This window comes from Anguilla rostrata, chromosome 6, assembly GCF_018555375.3.
Source record: "Anguilla rostrata isolate EN2019 chromosome 6, ASM1855537v3, whole genome shotgun sequence".
Lineage (NCBI taxonomy): Eukaryota > Metazoa > Chordata > Actinopteri > Anguilliformes > Anguillidae > Anguilla > Anguilla rostrata.
In genome coordinates, this window is record NC_057938.1 from 42,151,179 (window position 1) to 42,171,159 (window position 19,981).

General features: G+C 44.0%; 1 long non-coding RNA gene across 1 annotated transcript; it reads left to right on the forward strand.

Annotated features, from left to right (window-relative positions):
* Positions 1 to 14,107: 14,107 nt before the first annotated feature.
* Positions 14,108 to 15,578, forward strand: LOC135257248 (uncharacterized). The gene is made up of 2 exons (XR_010330623.1): positions 14,108 to 14,296; positions 14,940 to 15,578. It is a non-coding gene; the product is annotated as an uncharacterized LOC135257248 (long non-coding RNA).
* Positions 15,579 to 19,981: the final 4,403 nt, after the last annotated feature.

A 19,981-nucleotide genomic window follows, 5' to 3' on the forward strand; every position in this document is an offset into this window, starting at 1 on the left:
CAAGTAAGTGGGATTTGTGGCTTCCTGCAATCCATTCTGTTGAAGAGGATGGATTTTCTCTTTTACTATCCTTTTAATGCCTTCATTTTTTATTGAATTACTAGCAATCATGTTCCAGCGGATTAAATGGGCCTTTGGCATTTGTGCTTGTTTTAACTTTTTGAATAGACAGTAGATTTTTTTCTGAAAATTTCAAAAGCTTTCACACAGTCTGTGTTGGATTCACTTTATGGTTGAGTGTTGAGTCCTGAGAAGAAAATACTGCATACTCAGCTTTAAATTTATTTTTTAATGTACTGCCATGTCAGTTTATGTTACCTTCCTGCAAGGATCAAAAGCTTTACAGCTTTTAGAGAGTGGCTGAGAATGTCATGATGACATTTTTAAATGTTGAAACAACGTTTACAGGATACAGTTAATATTATAGGTAAAGGGGTGATTCAGAAAGAACTGTGAGGTTCCTTCCCTGTAAAAGTCCTCTTTGTCTGGGATTTCTACCCAGCCACTGCACCATACCCAGGTAGCCTAATTGGTGGAGTTACAAGAGGATTCTCTTTGGCTTTAGAATAAACAAATATAAATTTGTACAGGATCCAAAAAGTAAGGATTCGTCATACAAACCAGAAAACAAGATGGGGGAAAATGGATGCTACGTGTCCAACCTTCCAGAAAGATTTTACAAATATCTACAGAGAATGCTCATTTATGTCTAAGCCTTCATTGCTTTAGTGAACTACTTCAATCCTATGATTTAAGACAGCCCTTGTGCTTAAACCTCAGCACATGCAGTTATGTCATTAAAGCAAATGGGGATCAGCCAGTAAAAGAACATTTACCAACATGAAAGTAGTAATCTCAGAAAACGTTAATTTGTCAGATAACATTCATTACCTCTGAAATAATACACAGTGTGCATTCCAGGGTGATTGGCATCTTGTCAGGGTTTTACAAAGCTGTATCTAAAAATGAACTTCTGCTGGTTCGGACCTGAGAGTCTATTGCCGTTTTTCACCAACACTAGTTGCTGGTGAGTATGACTTGTCACTAGCACAAGCTTAGCTTTAGAGCAGGGATCAGCAACTCACGGTCCTCGAGGGCTGAGAGGGCTGGTTTTCTACCCTCCCTTTGCCTGGGAGTCAGGTGTGAAGACAGTCTGGCCAATCAGTAGCACTAATTACCCGGAAGAAAAGAAAACCAGGGGTGGATTTGGATTCGAGGGCCAGAGTTGATGATCCCTGCTTTAGTGCAAAGGAACACATGGAGTATGCTGGTCATTGCCCACCCCAAAAGTAGGGGAAAAAGGCCTCTACATTTCTGTAGGATGAATCAAATGCACTTACATACAAACCTGTGCATAAAAGTGAGTTTTATTGAATACATTTCTGCATATGGAGTTTTTTGTATAGGAGGAAACTAGTCTGTAACCCCACGTGAGAGATCCGTGTGTCCTGTCCTCTACGCCTGGCCTGGGGCAGGGAGCCCTGTTGATGGCTATCTTCCCGCTGCCCTTTAGACCGGAGGACAGAGACAAAGGCCACGGTCCCATCTGCTGCCGAGACGGCGGCCATCTCTCCGCATCTGCCGAAAAGGAAGGGGAAGAGGCTCGCTTCCCTGCACGCGCCATTTCCGCGACCCTCCGCATCAGACAAGGCTATCGTTGTCGCTGTAAACGCGGGCCCAGGTAGATATCACCGTGCCAGGCCAACGAGACGCCACTGGTGCCGGCGGGAGGCTAGCCCCGGGCCGGCGCAAAGGTGTCGGCTTACGGCCTTATCGCCCGGGCGACTCGCCCGTCTCTCCGAGCGCGGCCTTTTGAGAGCAGGAAGTGAGTGCCTGTCGGGCGTCTCAATGGCCCGGCGCTTGTGTTGTGATTCAGGGGACTACAGCGGCAGTTAAGCCACCGTTCCCCGGAGAGCCCATACAGACTGCATTTAACAATGGCAATGCAGGCAATCAGTAGGGCAGCACTTAGCCCTTTAAATATGTGTTGCCGTATAGGAAAACCATATAGGCTCGCAAATGTTTCCCATGGCGTTTGTAACCACGCAAGGAGAGTAGCATTCCAAAGACTCGAACGTAGTGCTTTACTTTGTTTTACGTGCTTTGCTATTCCTGTTAATGAAAAAAAAATGTTGGCTTTTAGAGAACATTTTTAGTCACAACTAGCAGCACATCATTAGTGAACAGGGAAGAGCAACAAACCTCCAAGCTGACTGCTGTGTGCTTGTTTTTCCATATTTGGAATGAAGCACAGCACTAGGTTTTTTTAAAAATAAATGTGTCAAATTAATTTACAAGTTTGCAATCATCTCCGTTGTTTGTACTCCTCTCAAAAGTCCTGTAGGTCAGCGGTCTCCGTCATGTGCATATTAATCACGAAATTTGAATATAAGTGGATGTTTTTCCCTTTGTGCGGTGTCTAAGTGAAAAGGCAAGCAGTGATCTAGTTTAAAAGATCAGATTCTGGGTTTATTTTTATCTGGCACAGGAATCACGGGCAGGATAATGTCTTTGGTTTCTCGGCCGTCTTATCGGTTATTCTGGCTTATCTTTAGCGTCTGACCTAAAAACAAATGCAAAAAATGCATACATAAAATCCGTGGATAATGCTCGTCTTCCCAGAGCCCAGCGGGCCACGCCGGTGGAATATTAGCGCCTTAGCTCGGTCTGTGGCAGTGTATGTTTATCTGCTGAGAAAAGTCATTATCTGGCATTCAGCCTAGATGCATGGATTTGATTATATGTTTCTCGTTCCGTTCGGGGGTGTACGTTACTTTTCGCCATACGGGAGCGGATGGCAAGGCATTGACATTTTGTCCCCCTCCCTCCCTCCCTCTTTTTTTTTTTTTTTGTTTTTTTTTTTTGTTTTTGGCTTGACAGAAGGGCAGCTGTTAGCCTAAAAAAAAAAAAAAAAACAGGAAAGAAAAGCATGTCCTGCAGATAACAGTGTAGCAATTACGCTGATTGGCCGAGCATGCACAATCAAGTTTCACCTGATAGCGTTTTACTTTCCTGTCCTCTCTGCCAGACGGAAGAAATAGAGCATTTCCCATAACAAAACAACTGCAGAAGGCGAAACTGGACAGTTTTTATTTCCTTTCTTGTCTCGGCCAGCTCTGAGCGGTAGCCAAAGGGGTATGCAATTTGGCCGAGCCAGTGAACTCTCCATTCATATTCATTTCGGATCTACTACTGTGCCCTGCCTCTGGCTGCTGAGTGCTCCTCCCCATCTAGTTCATGGTTGAACCCCCCCTCCCCGGCAGTCTGTGTACAGCGATCGGTGCAACCCCCCTGAGCCCCCTTCTTTCTCCTCCGATTTTTTCGTTGCCCAGGTTACCCCACGAGGGTGACCCCTCCCTGCCGCAGCGGCCCCGGCTTGGACGTGAAAGCCGATCCGCTACTCGCTGGGGTAAATAATTAGCGCAGGAAGTGTAGGTTCTGGAGAGGTTAATTATGATGAATGCAACGCAGAATGCAGTCTTTTTAATGCGGCTCCCCCCCCCCCCCCTTTTAAAAAGGCCCCCGCCAGCCGACGCCCCATTCTATTTCCATGTTATACTGTAGCCTATGTGCTGAGACACAGGAGAGCTTCAAAATGGACCCCATTGTTATTCAATCCTGTTGAGGAAAGGCTGATTTTCTTTTCTCTGCGCTTAAAACGAATTCGACTTCAACTGCTCACACATCAAAATATTGGTTTGTTTGGTGGTTTGATGAGACTGCTGGATAGCCAACCTTTTGTATCGTCATTTCAGAATTATTATCTGATGCAAGGTTTCGTTCGAAATCCACCTATTTGTGTTATTTACAAGTCTGCCTGAGGGGGAGTCACTTCTCCATGCAAGTTGCGTCTCAGAAAAAAATCGCTTTACCTTTGAAAGGGAGGTGTTTTGAAAACACCACCCTCTTCCCCCTTGTGTGCAGACCAGACTGGTTAAAGTGAAGACAGACCAAATGGAGGCTCCTCTATCTGCAGCACAGAATGCTGGACAGAATCTTCAAAGGCTAGAGTTTTAGCCTTGCCTTGAGCTGTTTTTGTCCCCGCAATCGTGACCACGTATTTTAAAACAAACATACAGGGGAGCTAATGAAAAAATAAAATAACATATATATTTTTTGCCTGCAGTTGCAAAAGGAAGGATTATTACAAACGTTTACTATGCCCAACAGAGATCCAACACTGCAACCTTCTTTGTGTGGTATGAGAAGGCAGTGGACTTGTGTTCTTTTGAGAATATTTTCCTCAATCTCTAGTTACTTTGCAGCCATTAATTGGGAGGTTTTACTTAAAGGACACAGAATGAATTTGTAAATGGATAATAGTGGGTAGCAGTGTAGCATAATCATCACAGAACTGGGCTTATAACCTGGGGGCTGGAGGAAATATATTAGCCTTTGGCTGATTCCACATTCTCCCTTATTTTTTTAATTGTGCATTTTTTCTGTATGAACATAAAGCAAAAATTCATGTACAAAACTTCATGCGCAGAGTCAACATCAAGGAAAGGAGGTGTGTGTGTGAACCTGAAATTGCTTTCATTACATTTACATTACAGGCATTTGGCAGACGCTCTTATCCAGAGCGACGTACAACAAAGTGTATAACCATAACCAGGAACAAGTATGACGAAACCCTTTCATGTTGTCATTGCTGGGTTATCCTGAATGAAACAATCTAACCAGTGCAATTGAGATTATGAAGCACACTTTAATGACTGGACTTTAAAAGCCGCCGTTTACTAAAGGTCATATTTGCATACTATATTTCAAATGTAGATAACCAAGGTTGTAAACAAAGAATTTGTAACAGCTGATCAATGAGGCGGTACCTGGCCTGCTGGGTGGCTCATCCTGAAAGGCACTGCTCTAGGTCCTGGATGGGCCGCACAGGATGTCATCCCAATTCTGCCAGTGCCAAATGTGTCCAGTAACCCCTCAGAGTGACACATAATTGGAGGTAGCGTCACATGGAATTAGGGAGTTTTTGGGTTGGCAGTGATCTGCATCCCATTGGTCAATCAGGCACCTGCGGTCAGCTTGCTGAAGCTGATGGGAGTGCCTTCCTCAGACTCATGTCTATGCAAGCTTGCCTTGTGGTCAGTGGTGTGAAAAGATGCATATGGTGACATCACACATAGGAGTGCATGTGTCATTGGCTGTAGAGATTGTAGCATGAGCACAGCTACATATGATTGGGCATTCCAAACTGAGAAGTTTGACCCCTGTAGCTGTAGTGATACGCTAATAATACAAGTCCCGTATTAGTCCACTGGTGTTATCTTTTTAAATGGGAAGTAGACTAATCTTCACAGTGTCTGTTTAATTAGACAGTTACGCTTAGTTTTTTATCCATTCATGCATTAGTCTGCTAAATTAAAACAGAGCTGCCATTTTGGCTCCATAGTTGTGAGCAGTGAGCTGTTAAAATGGTTTCTTTCTGTTGTCAGCCATCACATAACTGTACACCCTACTGTAATGCTGAGTGATGTGCAGTTAATTTAGTTTGATCTGACACAGTGTAATGTCTTTTTCTGCTAACCTGAATACTGTGGCTGAGCCTCAAGTCAAATAATGAGAGCAAATTGAAAGCTGTCATTAATGCGCCTGATGTGGTAACCTCAAAATATCTCTATAACTGTTATGTTTTGCATACAAAGGGATGTTTCCCTGACTCATGCCACTGCTTGTAAAGGAATCCATGACTTGTTTATTTGCCTTTTAATTGACATTCTTGCTCTTGATCTGAATGCAGTTGTTGTGGTGCAAGGTCTGCATTACAAATGGGGACTTTTTCCAGTGTCGACCAAGATTACACAGCACTAATTTAGGTCTGTAAGGTCTGTCAAAGGCTGGTACCCCTTTATTTAGCTTGTGAAAATGCTGAGAACATTGTAAGAAAGTGTTCTGGTAATGCTTTCTTTTTACCAGATTGTGTCTCTTGGGTTACTGCTGTGCAGTAGCACTGTAGCTGACTAATGCACATGTGACCTTCCAATGCCTAGTCCTGTTCAATTTTCCACACAAGCCAACAAGCCAGTGACTGTTTTTCACACTGCAGGCCACCCAGTAGCACAAAAAAGTTAGCACTGATGGAACCTGGAATTGGAACATGGACCAGAAAGCACAGCCAGATGAACTTTTCCAGCAATCTACTGGCTTGTCTAGTTCAAGCAACCAAGGGCTATCCGGCATTTTAACGGGTCGATAGCATTCACACATGACGGACCCAGTAATTGTCTGAACACACGGCTGTCAAATTCTCCAAAAGAGCTTCGGAAGTAGGTCAAGAACATAACAAAGTTGTAACCTTCGCAATCCTGACTCTCATTCATACATGACCACTAAACAGTGAAGTACCCGAGCATTGCCATGGAAGGCTCCAGGTGTGAAAAGGGTTAGCAGCTCCTATAGAGCTTGGCATGTAGTTGGGAGGAACTAATTCTGTTGTTACCTGAGAAACCTTGACCTACCTCTGGAGGACAAAGCCAGGTCCTGTCATTGTCAGTTAATGATGTAGGTGCGGCTAATGTTCTAGCTGTAAGGCCCAACCTACACTTCAGTAAGTTCCATGACCAACTGAGCATCTGGGGGGGAGCATAGTAACTCTTTTTTTAAAATGAATTTTAAAAGTTTGAAAATATACCTTTTATGTTTTGTGTCCTACTGTCCATGTGCCATTGGAAATGTAGCATGCATAAATTGGTGCCAGATCAGTTGTATTAGTATTTTTGATAGCCTTTTTGGGACACTTAAAGATGGAGAAATTATGTATCAGTAGACTCCATATGGGGCCTATTACTGCATTTGGTGTTTCAGAAGGGGAGGGGGGTTTTGTTTTGCGTTAAGCCTTGTTACTCTCCATGTTTGAAACCTGCAGTAAGCTGGTTTTGCAGTGTCTCCTGGAGTTCATCTCACAGTTAGGGGTCCCCATCCCCCATCATCTTGCCCCGGTCCTTTTCACAGAAGTTTCACGATTCCTGAGTTGATTTCATTGGCTGCCTCAAGCTACCATTAAAAAATAACACGAAAAGAAGACTTATGTTGTTTTTCAGCCAATATCCACCACAGGAGATTGCACCACTTTCAAAAGGCATAGATGGGGTATAGTCATCACCGGACCTCGAGTACCGTAGCATCTGCAGGCATTCGGTCAAGGCAGGTCCACCATTATTAAACCAAGCTCCGTCTTGATCAAACCAATTCCCCTTCCTTCTAGCTGTGAGGGTGTTTCTGATCTTAAAGAGTGCTGGAAAACAGCCTGGGTTTCAGCCCACCATGGAACAAACCTGCTGTGTGGTGACACCACCTGTATTTCGTGTGAAAGCCACGCTCGCATGGGGTATGGCTAAATCAGGCATTCAGTATGTAGGTGTTGCAGGCATCATATTCATTCAGTAATATTCCTCATGCCAAAGTCTAGTCAAACCGAAACAGAGGTGGGTGGAACTGCCTCTGAGGTATGATGTAATGAATTTGTTGCATACTGTACATTAGAATTAAAAAAAAAAAAAAGTTTTCTCTTCAAATTACATGCTCCATGTTTCCAGGCTATTCCAACTGTCTCATTCCAACAGATAACGTGCCCCTCATTGCAAACGGAGGCTTTGACAATGATTGGGTTGGTGGGTAGGGAATTATTATTTCTCTTTTGTAGAATTTGGGCCTCGGGCCTTTGTTTAGTTTTACCGTGTTGATTATTGCACGACTGATAGAAAAAACGCCATCCTCGCATGGTGTATTGCGTTTCAGCCACACCGACCGACGCTCCTCCCCGTCACTTTGAGTGTTGCCCGAATTAGCATTCCGTTCACGCCTGGTGCTTCCCCCTCATTAATAACGAGGCTCGTCGGACGTCTGGAGCAGGTACAGGCCAAGCAGGAAATTAGCCAAGGCGCTCGCTCTCGCGCAGCGCGTTTTAAACCGGTTAAAAAATCACCGGCGGGGGGTGTACGGGGAGGGTGGGGGGGGGGGACCCTCGCGAACGCGGGGAGCCGACACGCCCCGACGGCGCGCCGCTCGCGAGCCGTTCCCGGGCGAGACTCGCAAGACGCGGTCGAGGTCGCGATCAAACCGCGTCTCGGCCCTTGATGTTTCGGGAGCCAGACGTCGGCGCTAATTTGAGTATCAAGTGTAGCCGCGGTCTCCTCCTTGATCCGCTCGGCGTGATTTAAACATGTTTGAGCTGCGTCGAAAAGGCCTCCAGCGAACGCGTTTGATTTCAGAAACGATCGCGGGGAAGCCGTTTTCACAGCCGCCCGGTACGAGGGAAGCGCTTTTCCCGGAGGGAGAGAATTAAAAGAGGAATTTACTAACAAGGAATGCTTCGTTGTATGTAATCATTAGTAATATTTCTCAATTTAGAAACCTTGTACCAAGGAATACAGTTGGAGCGCGCTAGGTGATTCCGCTGACTGTATCATTGTGTTGTAAGCCTTTTGTAATGAGTTGTTTTTCAGACCTGCACACCAATAATCCTATTACAAAGAGTCTTAATACAGACACTGTGCTTTACTTATCCTTTAAGTACGGGCCTCCACCACCTAATCACCGCGCGTTTAATGCAATTCGGTTCGCGGCGACAGAAACCCGTTCGCCGTCGAAAAAAAAGTTAATGGCAGCTGCAAACCAAGCCCGGCACTTAATCGGCCCGTTTTACCGCGATAGAGACTGCTCTGCCCTCGTGTTAGGTACACCGCTATAAAACGGATGAATAACTTCAGGGTTTTTTTTCTTCTTTTTTTTACGTCCTTCTGAAATAAGGTAATTACTGGAGGAACGAAGGGGTAATTGTGAGATGAGTCAAAGTCTTCCATTGAACACAATGGCCCCCGACTTTAAATCCGAAACCGTGGGGGATTACCTGCGTCGAACTGGGCTAATCACACGACACAATGCCCAAACTTGTATTGCAAAAAGACATGCTGTGCCTGGAGAGAAGGGCACAGATAATTAGGCCATTCAGTCAGTTACTCTTGTCATCACGGGGGCAATTTGAGTTAAGATGTTACTGCCCGGCTTTGTCTTATGGTGATCAGCGCACGCTTTTCTAGATCTATGCCAGCCTTTGGTTGCTATTTAAAAATTCTGCTTTCTGTTTTGCACACGGTATTTGTTTATTTATTCATTTATTCATTCATTTATTTTCTACTTACGACATGGTGGAAAATTCTTAGTCCTCACAGTGTTAGGACGCAGAAAGTAAAATGTCATGTCATCCAAGATTTTTTTTTTTTCGTCAGCCTCTTCACACTTGTCAAAACTTTTTTTTTTTTTTTTTTTTGCATTTTTCTGCACTACTGCTTAATGATAAAGAACGGGACAAACTGAATTCATCGATACTTGGCTTTGCTGCGTCTCATTCCTCTTCCTCTTTTAGGAAACGTTGTGTTGGAGTGACCGGGCCCCCCTGTGCACCGAGTCGACGCAGAGAAAAGATCACCAAACAGTGATTTATGACCGAGTCGCGCGCCAGGGGATGGCTATCGATTCACACACGGACAATTCTGATATCAGCACTGCGTTTATTTTTTATTTTTTTGTTGATTAGACCACTTAATGGAGAGGAACTGATTGCCACACCTTGGTGGCAAAGGATAATTTGTATGCACAGTGCAGTAATACTAAAGTATAATCTGTATGGTCTGTGCAGTAATACTAATATATAATCTGTACATGCAGTGCAGTAATACTAAAGTATAATCTGTATGGTCTGTGCAGTAATACTAATATGTAATCTGTACATGCAGTGCAGTAATACTAATGCACATGCTGTGTGCACACTGCAGTAATGCTATTGTGCACCCTGTATGCCCAGTGCAGTAATACTGATGTGTAATCTCTATCTCCAGTGCAGTAACACTAATGGATAATCTCTATGTCCAGTGCAGTAATAGACACCATTGGTGCATGACTAGTGCTCAGATATTCCAGGCCTAGAGTGGGGCGACGCTTCCCCTTGCAGGCCCTCAGCTAAATGCCAGGATTTGCTCCTTAGAGAAACTGAGAGCCCTTTAACATTTGCTGTACAAGTTCAGGCCTACAAACTTGTAACACACAGCAGATCAATGTGTGAGGAATTAGTCTGGTTTCCTATTGGTTAGCCACGTTATCACTTTGCTGCCCATGAGATGTGTGACATGATATTACAGAAATTGAAGCTGTGGCTATTCATCAAACAGGTCTGTCTTCTTTTATGAATTCATTGGAGGATCACAAAGTACAACCCCACCTCCTATGGGAAGTATGGAATATTAGTCCTCTCTGACCAGAATGTGTTTTATGAAAATCCTCTTCTTCGGGAGGGACACTAAAATGCTCTGAGATATAGATGGGTGGAGTGCAGGCATTGCTTAATGTCCCTCATGTTTCTACTGATTTATGAAATGGTCCATGCATACCACCAAAACAATGTACAAATGCTATACTGCTTTGTAGGTCGGTGTGGAGAGTGCTAAATAGCTCATTTTAATTTCAATTGTAATAAAACTGCCAAGCACTAAAAGATAAAATAGCGTACCTGTGAGGTTATTTCTTATGGCCTATACAAAGACATGTCTTCTCCAAATGAATATTTAAATGATTGAAATGATTTTAAAATGTGCTTGGGGTACTTTTAAATGTAATAATATTTTGCCTTTCTGCCAATTAACCTTTGATCTAGTTTGTAAATCACCTTTCTCTTGCGCAACACCCTTCACACAATTTATTTATGCTCTACATAGGAGTATCTCTCAGTTGGATTTCGCCAGACTTTCTCCTGCACTGTGAATCCAACCTACTGCTTGGGCACTAAAGAATGCACAGGGAGGCATAATAAATCCCGCTCAGGGCAGCTAGAGGTGCATCAAGTGCCTGTCAACGGACCCCTGCATAACAATGGCTGCTTTACCACTCGGGGCTACAGGGCCCAGAACTATAGATAAGGAAGTAAAGCACACATAGGAAAGCCCAGTGACTGCTTTTTTTTTGTTGTCTTTTCAAAATGAGAACTCTGACCATTAAAGTCACACTGGGTCCTATTAGAAGTGTTGCCCACCCAAGAATAAGTGGCTTACGGAAGCATGCTGCAATGACAAAGTGGCTGACCTGGATTCCCATGACAGCGCCATTTGGATTGGATTAATATCACCAGACGATGTCTGCAATTGCAATTATGACCAGCATGCCTGTATTTTACGTGAATACTTCACATGGAATTACTATTAAATATTAACTAAGGCCTTCTGTAATTCTACATTCTTCAATTGATTGTAAGTGTTTACAGTGGTAGGTTACTGTAGTATGTTAATACAGGGCAACATGAGGTAGATTATATATAGGACTCATTTCAATGCACAGGCATACCCCATATGGTGCCAATCAGCCCATAATTAAGTTGTTTTAACATTGATTTAACAGAGATGCATCTTAATAGATTTGTTTCCGATGGCACATTTGCCATTTAGCCATGCATAATACATTTTGACTGAAGCAAACTACTAAAATTATGAATAAAATCAATGCAGTGCAACTTGGAGTGAGACCTAATAAAAAATGATGTAACAAAACATTTACACATTAAGAAAAGTGCTGTAAAAAATTAGCTGAAAATTGACTATAATAACAATCAACAGTAAGTTTGCACCATCTCAACTGGAAAACAGTAGATTTTATTGGCCTGAAATATTGCCCTACTTGGTCAGTGTAACAAACCATTGTTAATGCTGCAAATGCGAATCATCCTTTTTCTGTGATAGTTTTTGCTTTTTTGAGCACTGTACAATTTCCTCTCAAAAATGTTTTAAGTAGCTATTTGGCTAACTCACTGCATACTGAGTTTCTTCATTCTATTTAAAAAAAATTTAGATGGCATTTGCTGCTGGCCCTGGTGTCCCCTCTCGGCTCACAAACGATGCCTGAAACCCAAAGTTAGCATTGCTGATAGCTCTGCCGCAGCCTGGAAAAGACAACGGGGGAAAAAGTCGCCCATTAGCCCTCGGAGTTCAAGTTCCAGCGGTGCATAAGGGGCTGCTGAGCCGCGCCGAGCGAGAACTGATTGTGCTGGAATGCTGCGGCTGAGGCTGTGGCCGGGGCTGTCAGACTGGCTTCTTATTACAACAAGGAGTCCCATTCAGGTGGCCGTCTGATAATGAGCCAGGCCTAGCATGCAACGGGGGGGGGGGGGGGGGACCGGGGGCCCGTTCCAAAAGGGAAAAGGGAAGTTTGTCGTCCCCCCCATGCGAGATGACGACGCGGGCGCGCTCCTGCCGCGTTGCCGTTCAGGTGTACAGGCTGCGAGAACGCGCACGTTGGGTTTTGCGGAGCAGTCGGGGGCAAACATGCCCGTACGGATTAATATCTAAGGATTATTATTTTTTTTTTCAAAATCCGAACATTTGTCGACACGATCAGGCGTAGTTCGTGTTATTGGTTTTTTTAAGTCTTTAGATCATATCGATCAGAAAGCCTCCTGACGCAGTTCTGAGAACGAGTGCGTAATCGCATATTGCCCCAGCAGCATAATCCTCGGCAACATCGCTGCATTAGCGGCCTTTATATTCTAAAGTATTTTCATTCTCTGTCAATCAACGGTGACTCGCTTCTCAAAGCTACGCCGTGTCTACTCGCTTCTTAAAGCTGACCATCCCATTATTGGTTGAATTGTACTCGAAAGGACAATGACCAGTAGTTGGGCTGTAAATGCTGAATTCCTGATGAAGGGGTGTGCAATGCATTCACACTGCCCCCAATGTAACGCCACCCCTCCAGCACAGACAAACGCAAAGATCTAGTTCGCACAACTCCACATATAGCCTGGTCTTTCATTCAAATTTTGCCTACGTGTATTATGGCAGGGTCACCTCCATGTTAGTGTTCCTCGATTTATTTGCACTGACTGCTGTGATTTTTTGTCAAGTTTGGACATCAAATCTTAGCAAATGTAAAAAAAATATATATATCATTTGTTCTGAAAGTTAACACAATGTCTTCACTTTATCAGCGAAATGGATGAAAAACTGTGTTATCACACCCTGTTATTTGGCCAGTAACAGCTGGCCATTTGTTTAGCGAGATTTATGTGGAACCGTTCTCCATATTGTGTAAGATATGATGTGACCCCTGAGACCTGGCAGGATATGGGTGTGCCAATGGCAAATAATGGAAGTGAGTGGTGCCAATATTTCCCGCATTTGAGTGTAGTTTTGCTTTTTTCAAATTCTGTGTGGCCACAGATTCACCTACATCTCCACAGAATTCACACTTGGAGGTCTAGGAGGTCAGTCATTAATATGAGCTTTTTACTTAGTCATGGGACAACAAACTATAGATAAGAGACAATAGCCAGAAACAGAAGGGTGAAAAGTGTAATTCTGTTATAAAATGCAGACAGTGTATTACGCACAGACAGTGCGTAGTCTCATAATTGTGCCCTTAATCCCATTGTCTCGCTTTGTTTCAGCGGCTCGATCGAGATCCCACACAAGACCTAATGGCCAGAGTTGGTCTTCAGAGTGGAGATAGAGAACCAGAGCTTGTTTTCCTTACTTCTACAGAACTGAAACATCCCGATCATAAATTTTTTTTTGGTGCGTATTTTTACTTATTCTTTTCCTTTTTGCTCTCTTCCCTCTCCCTCATCCTTTCTAGACAAGGCGAATCCCATCCAGGTGTTTTTATTCTTGCCGTGTAAAAACGAATCACGGCGCTCGGGTCGGTCGGCGGCTCGCGACCGTTGCTCTCTCCCTCCTCTCTCCTCTCCCTCTCTCTCTCCTCTCTCTCTCTCTACCTCTCTCTCTCTCAACCTCTCTCTCTCCTCTACCTCTCTCTCTCTCCTCCTCTCCCTCTCTCTCTCTCTCTCTCCTCTCTCCTCTCTCTCTCTCTCTCTCTCTCTCTCTCTCTCCTCTCCTCTCTCTCTCTCTCTCTCTCTCTCTCTCTCCTCTCTCTCTCTCTCTCTCTCCTCTCTCTCTCCTCTCTCCTCTCCTCTCTCTCTCTCCTCTCTCTCTACTCTCTCTCTCTCTACCTCTCTCTCTCCTCCTCTCTCTCCTCTCTCTCTCCGTCCCTCCTTCCCGCGTCTCCCCGTCCCCCTCCTCCAGCCCGTCTCCCCTCCGTCCTCCATCAGTCCTCCTCTTCCGCCCCCCCCCTCCCCTCCTCCCCTCGCTCCTCCTCGGCACCGGGCCAAATGCCCCGATAAGCCAGACTCTCTGTTAATTCCTGCTGATTGCCCCTGCAGATAGAGAGAGAGAACTCCAAATGGTCCATGCAGGGAAAAGGCACAAGCAGTTCCACAGAGGCGATCTGCTCCTGTGGAAAACAAGCAGTGACTGTCAACATACAGTCAAGTCTTAAGTGTAAAATATGTGACATCGCATATTTGTAGCAGTATTTGATTTCATGTTTATTTTTTAGTATATATTTTGCTTTGTAGGAATGTAAGAGATGACATGATCTGTTCCAAAAAAGGCAATGTATGTAGTGGTGTGTTTTTTTTTTTTTGCTTAAGATATTATAATTTGGCATTTTTCAATGTCTGGGCTGGGATTATAAATACGGCATTTAGCAGCGCTCTTATTCAGGCGACTTGCAACTTTACATAGCTTGTAGTTGCGTCTTATACACTGGATATCAACTCGGCGATGCAGGTTTAGTACCTTGCTCAAGGGCACAACGGCAGTCTCCTACCCAAGTACTCAACCTGCGATTCTTTAGGTTCTTTAGGTAGGCGGCAGTGTAGCACAGTGGCTAAAGGAACTGGGCTTGTGACCGAAAGGTCATAGGTTCGATTCCTGGGTAGGACACTGCCGTTGTACCCTTGAGCAAGGTGCTAAACCTGAATCGCTTCAGTATATATCCAGCTGTATATAATGCTATGTAAAAGTTGTGCAAGTCGCTCTGGATAAAGAGCGTCTGCTAAATGCCTGTAATGTAATGGCGTGCTTCTCTTCTTCTTTTCTGGTTTTTAGTCCCGCCCCTCGGCCTTGCCTCGCCTCACGCTCAGACTGAGCTTAAACGTATGACCGGCCAGCTCCCTGATCACAGAACGAAAAACCGAAGGAGACAAACCGAATATTCCCAATCACACCTGCCGTTGGAAGTCAGAAGGAACGGGGTTTCATAGCCGCTCATTTACTGCAATGCATTCGCTGACAAAAGCACCTGAGCGTTTAATAGATTAAATAGGCTGTGTTTTCCCCGACCGAAATGAAATACAGCGCTGATGGTGATATTGATCCCCTTCGGTTGCGGCGTAGATGAGCGGCTCCGATACTCCTCGCATTGTTTGTTAAACCGCGTAATCTTCGTGCCTCAAAGGAGGATCTGGATAAGGAAGAATATGGAGCGCGTTCTCTTTCGACGCAGGAAGACGCATCTCCTGGTGATTTTTTTTTTTTCGCCCCCCGCCTCTTTCAACTGATATCAGATGCTCAGCTTTGAATTTTATGAGCCTTTGTGCTTTGTGTGTGTGTGTACTGTATGTGTGTGTGCATTCATGGATGCGTCTGTGTGCGTTCACATAAATATTCAATGCTGGAAAGAAAATGTATTCACACTCTCAAACTAACAAAAACTGTCAACATAAAACAGAAATTTGCTTAAAGCAAGATGTGAACTTTAAGGTTCTTTTTCAGTTGCACTCAAATGTGCCCGTTTGACACAAAAACCTGCACAACTATCGCTTTGCTTTAGAGTTTTTGTTTACTCCGCTATTACTCTCTAATCTCTGACATTTATAGCTCTTTTTATTTTCATAAATAGACCCTGTAAATGGGCATCTGCTGTATATTCAGGCCTATTTCCCAGTCATATGCTTTGTCCGGGCCCCTCATCTATCAACTTAATTGAACAATCTAGAATTTTCACTATCTGAAAATCAGGGAGCTTTCCAATTGCCACTTGTAGTTTCCCGCTATCTATAAAGAGCTGAGAATGGAGCACCCGTCTCGTGGCACATTGGCTGATTGGGTTGGGAATGAGCATCCAGCATAGTCCACCATTTTCTAGAATCCGGTTAAAATCAGTAACTGCCTGTCAGGGGCACTGATGCTTATTTAATTTTCAGGACATGAGAGCTTAATGCGTCTTCCACAAGGGCCTTTCAATTATGCTCATCATTGGCTCTCCGAGTAAATCTGACCCAACAGAGTCAAAATACTGAGATGGGGACAAAATTAAGGAGTGAATTTGTAAGACAAAGGCTCCTCTGGAAGATTTGCCATACTGAGGATAAGGCCTGCTTAATACTTAATTGAAATATACTTAGTCAACTTTTTCCATCAGTTTCTTTATTCCAAGTTTTCTGGCAATTCTCAAAATCTCTCACTGTCACCGCACCTCCCAACTTCAGGTTAAAATATGTGTTTCTTATGCATGAGTTTTCTTTATTACCTTAAAGGCAACATTGTGAGCTGACATCCATTTGTACAGAGGAATATTTTCTAAATCAAATCTGGTAAATTTTTTTTTTGCTTAAGGGTACAACCTGTAAATAGTCAAATCTTAAATATTTTAGGTATAGCTCTAGTTCCTTAAACACAGACAAAGCCCTGTGTGCTATGAAAAAACACAGAGAATTGGTTCATTTTTAACCAAATGGAGAATTTAAAAATAATGGTATGCCCAGTGGACAGCAAAATGTGTCTGCCAGGGCTGCCCAGCCGCGTTCCAGGAGGTCTACTGTCCTGTAGGTTTTCGCTCCAACCCTAACAAAGCACACCTCATTCAACAGCCAGAGATCTCGCTGAGCTGATAATTAGTAAAAACGGGCGTACCAAATCTGGGTTAAACTGAAAGCGTACTCCACGGTAGGCCTCCAGGAACAGGGTTGGGCAGCCCCTGATGTATGCAAAACATATACTTAAGGTTTTCTTCAGCCATTTGTGCTCGTAATCAGGCATGCACACATTTATCAGTTTACGCAGCTGGACGTGTACCGAAGCAGGCCGGGTTTCTCAAGCCTAACAGCAGTGCCTCGCCCCAAAATTGGAACCCGCGAGCTCCTCCAGCGTGTAAGTACATCTCCCTAACAGCCGCACACGCCGCTGTGTAAGCGATACCATTAGCACGGAGTTACGCAAGGGGCCGGGTGCGGGCTCCTTCCCACACCCGGGGTCTCCGGTTCCATCTGTCATTATTTCTGACACCAGCCCTTTACAGCCGCATAGGAGGTGCCAGTGGAAAATGCGATATTGATTGGGTGCCCTGTGGGCTCGACCCACCTGACTTCCTCTGCCTTCTCCCACGCGTTGCGGATAATGATACATTTTCCGTCCTGTTGTCAAGCCTTTTTTTTTTTTTTTCTTTCCATGGGGCGCACGTCGTCTCATTTCGTCCTCCTTTTTTTTTGATTTGCGTGCGGTATGACGTCTCCGTTACCGCGCTGGCAAATCATGACGTGCTAACGAATTGCCGCGCAAGCGTATAGCATCGTAGGAGAAGAAGGAAATGCGTCCTGGCTGTAAATGTTTACTTTGACTCCTACCTAGGTTCACTTTGATATGAAAATGGCTCTTTTTTAAAAAAAAATAATGTGTTGTTTTATAACAATCTCAACTTGTATTCCCGTGAGAAAACGTATGTTAAATATGTTGGGAAATTGAAGAAATACGTACGTGTCCGGTGTGCGTTAAATAGGCTTTTTGAATATGTTTAAAAATGAGAAATGGCAAAGGCCACGTTTCTAACAGAAATGTAAATTCAGATTTATGTGTAAGTGTTTCATACAGCACAGCAGACGCACACTTGTGCTGTTTTGCAGACTGCTTGTGCTATCATTAGCGATGCGGCTCTAGAAGAGCACTCTTGCGGTAGCAATTTGGGCTGATGTCAGTCACGCACAGCGTGCGCGCATAAAAACAAACTGCGCATAACCGAGTGTCATTAACTAGGAATGAAAAATGTTTTTTTTTTTTCTCTTCTCTTCTGACTTTTAAAGTGAGCAAAGTGCGAAACTTTGGAGGACGGCAGTGTTCCGCCTCAGAATCCAGTCTCCGTTTGTAACGGAAGGCGTGACCGTCGGGCTGAAGACGAGCCAATAAAAGGAGGCTTCAAAGCCAGGAGGAAGCCAGCTGGGTGCCTTTGGGTGGGTGAGGGGGGCAGCTGGAGCCCCTGTATCTGTGGATTGCAGGGAGGTGGGGGGGGGGGGGGGAGCAGCTAGAGCCCCTGTATCTGTGGATTGCAGGGGGTGGGGGAGCAGCTCGAGCCCTGTATCTGTGGATTGCAGGGGGTGGGGGGGGAGCAGCTAGAGCCCCTGTATCTGTGGATTGCAGGGGGGTGGGGGGTAATCTCGCTGCACTATAATTAAAGCAGAGATAGCGGAGTGCTTCTCTTGCTCAGGTCTCAGATTAGCCAGTGACCTGTCTAATGTTCCGTGACCTGGCCAGCAGCTGACTAATGTTTCCATTCTCAGAAGAATATCACACACACTCACACACTCATACACACACACACACACACGCTCTGACACATACACACAGACACACACATAAACACTCACACACACAAAATACAGACACACACAAACACATACGCAGAAAAGAAGAGTCAACAAAAGATGCATCTTTCTGCTGGTACACTGGAAAGAAATTCTACCTCTATTAAAACATACCTATTTCTTACCATTTCCCTTCTGCAGCGGTTGAGGTTCCCTTGTATTTTTTCTGGGCTTATGTGAATGCAGTCTATTGTTTTGTATTTAATAAGATGGATGGAAGGACCGGTATCATGTTAGTTGTGTTACAGAGTGAATGCACAACCACACAGACCCAATTCAATTTTTGAAATGAGCAAGAGAATACATATAGCAATAAATACACAATATTTGTCATGATTCAACCATTCTTCAGTTAATAATAACCCACTAACTGCACTTTGATTTGAGGCATTCAGAGAATTCAGGAAGTTTATATTTTGTGTGAGTTTTTTGCCTCATTAAAAATAAATAATTTGTACCAGATTTGCAATTAGTAATTGGTGGACAATTGCAAGTCTGATTATCAGGCCTAGATGAGTTTTAATTTATTTTATTTACATAAAACGTTTATAATTACCCTTTGATTACTTACGATCAAAGCAAAGCACACACAATCAATTAAAACATACAAAAATAATGTACTGCCAAAATAACTTAATCAGCTAAATGGAATGTTCCAGGTTTTGATTTGGTTAAATCCACTCTGTGGTGTTGCTTTAGTTTCCAGCATATGATCCAACCTCACAGACGACAGTGATAGGACCAGCTATGGCGATTGCTTTTGGTTTTGCACATCACAGACAGTATCATCTGTAAGACAGTCTCTGTAAGATTGGACGTATGCAATGTTAAATCCTTGCTTTGTATGACTGTTGGACATATTATACTGTATTTTGTTGAAATATCAAGTTGGCTGATCGGATGTTTTTATCGTAGCACTTTATAGTTTGTTTCATTATTTCTTTTTTGTTTGCTCATTACTACAGAGTGTGATTTATGTGTGTGCATGAGCATGTTCACCTGAGAAGGAATTTGTCCATTGTCAGCACAATGAAACTTCTATTCACGCCGGAGGCCCAGCGGTACGCTAGCACACTTCTTCTGTTGTGCGCTGCTTTTTTGCATTGCTAACAAGCTGTGACCCAGGCACGCTACACGTTTTAATGTTAATTGGCGGGCCGATTTCTCCAGCATTAATCCCCAAAGCCCATTAACCTGACTGTTGGCTCTTGTGCGCATGAAGAATAGATGAGAACGGTTAGGGTAGCTCTTTGGCGTTTCCCCCGTTCTCACACTTGATTTGAGAGATATATGTACGGGCGTAGCTAAGGAAACAGGGTAAACAAGCCTCTGCCATGACAGAAAGGCAGAAGGCTAGATGTGACAAGATGGGGAGGAAATATCACAGCAGTGTGTGCGTTAAAAAACAATTTTAATTTGCGTTTGGACCTGTAACATTAACATCGGCTAAGAAATGTAACGCTTCAATTTGCGCTCATCTGTTATTGGCAGCTTTCTGTTGCAGGAAAAGAAATC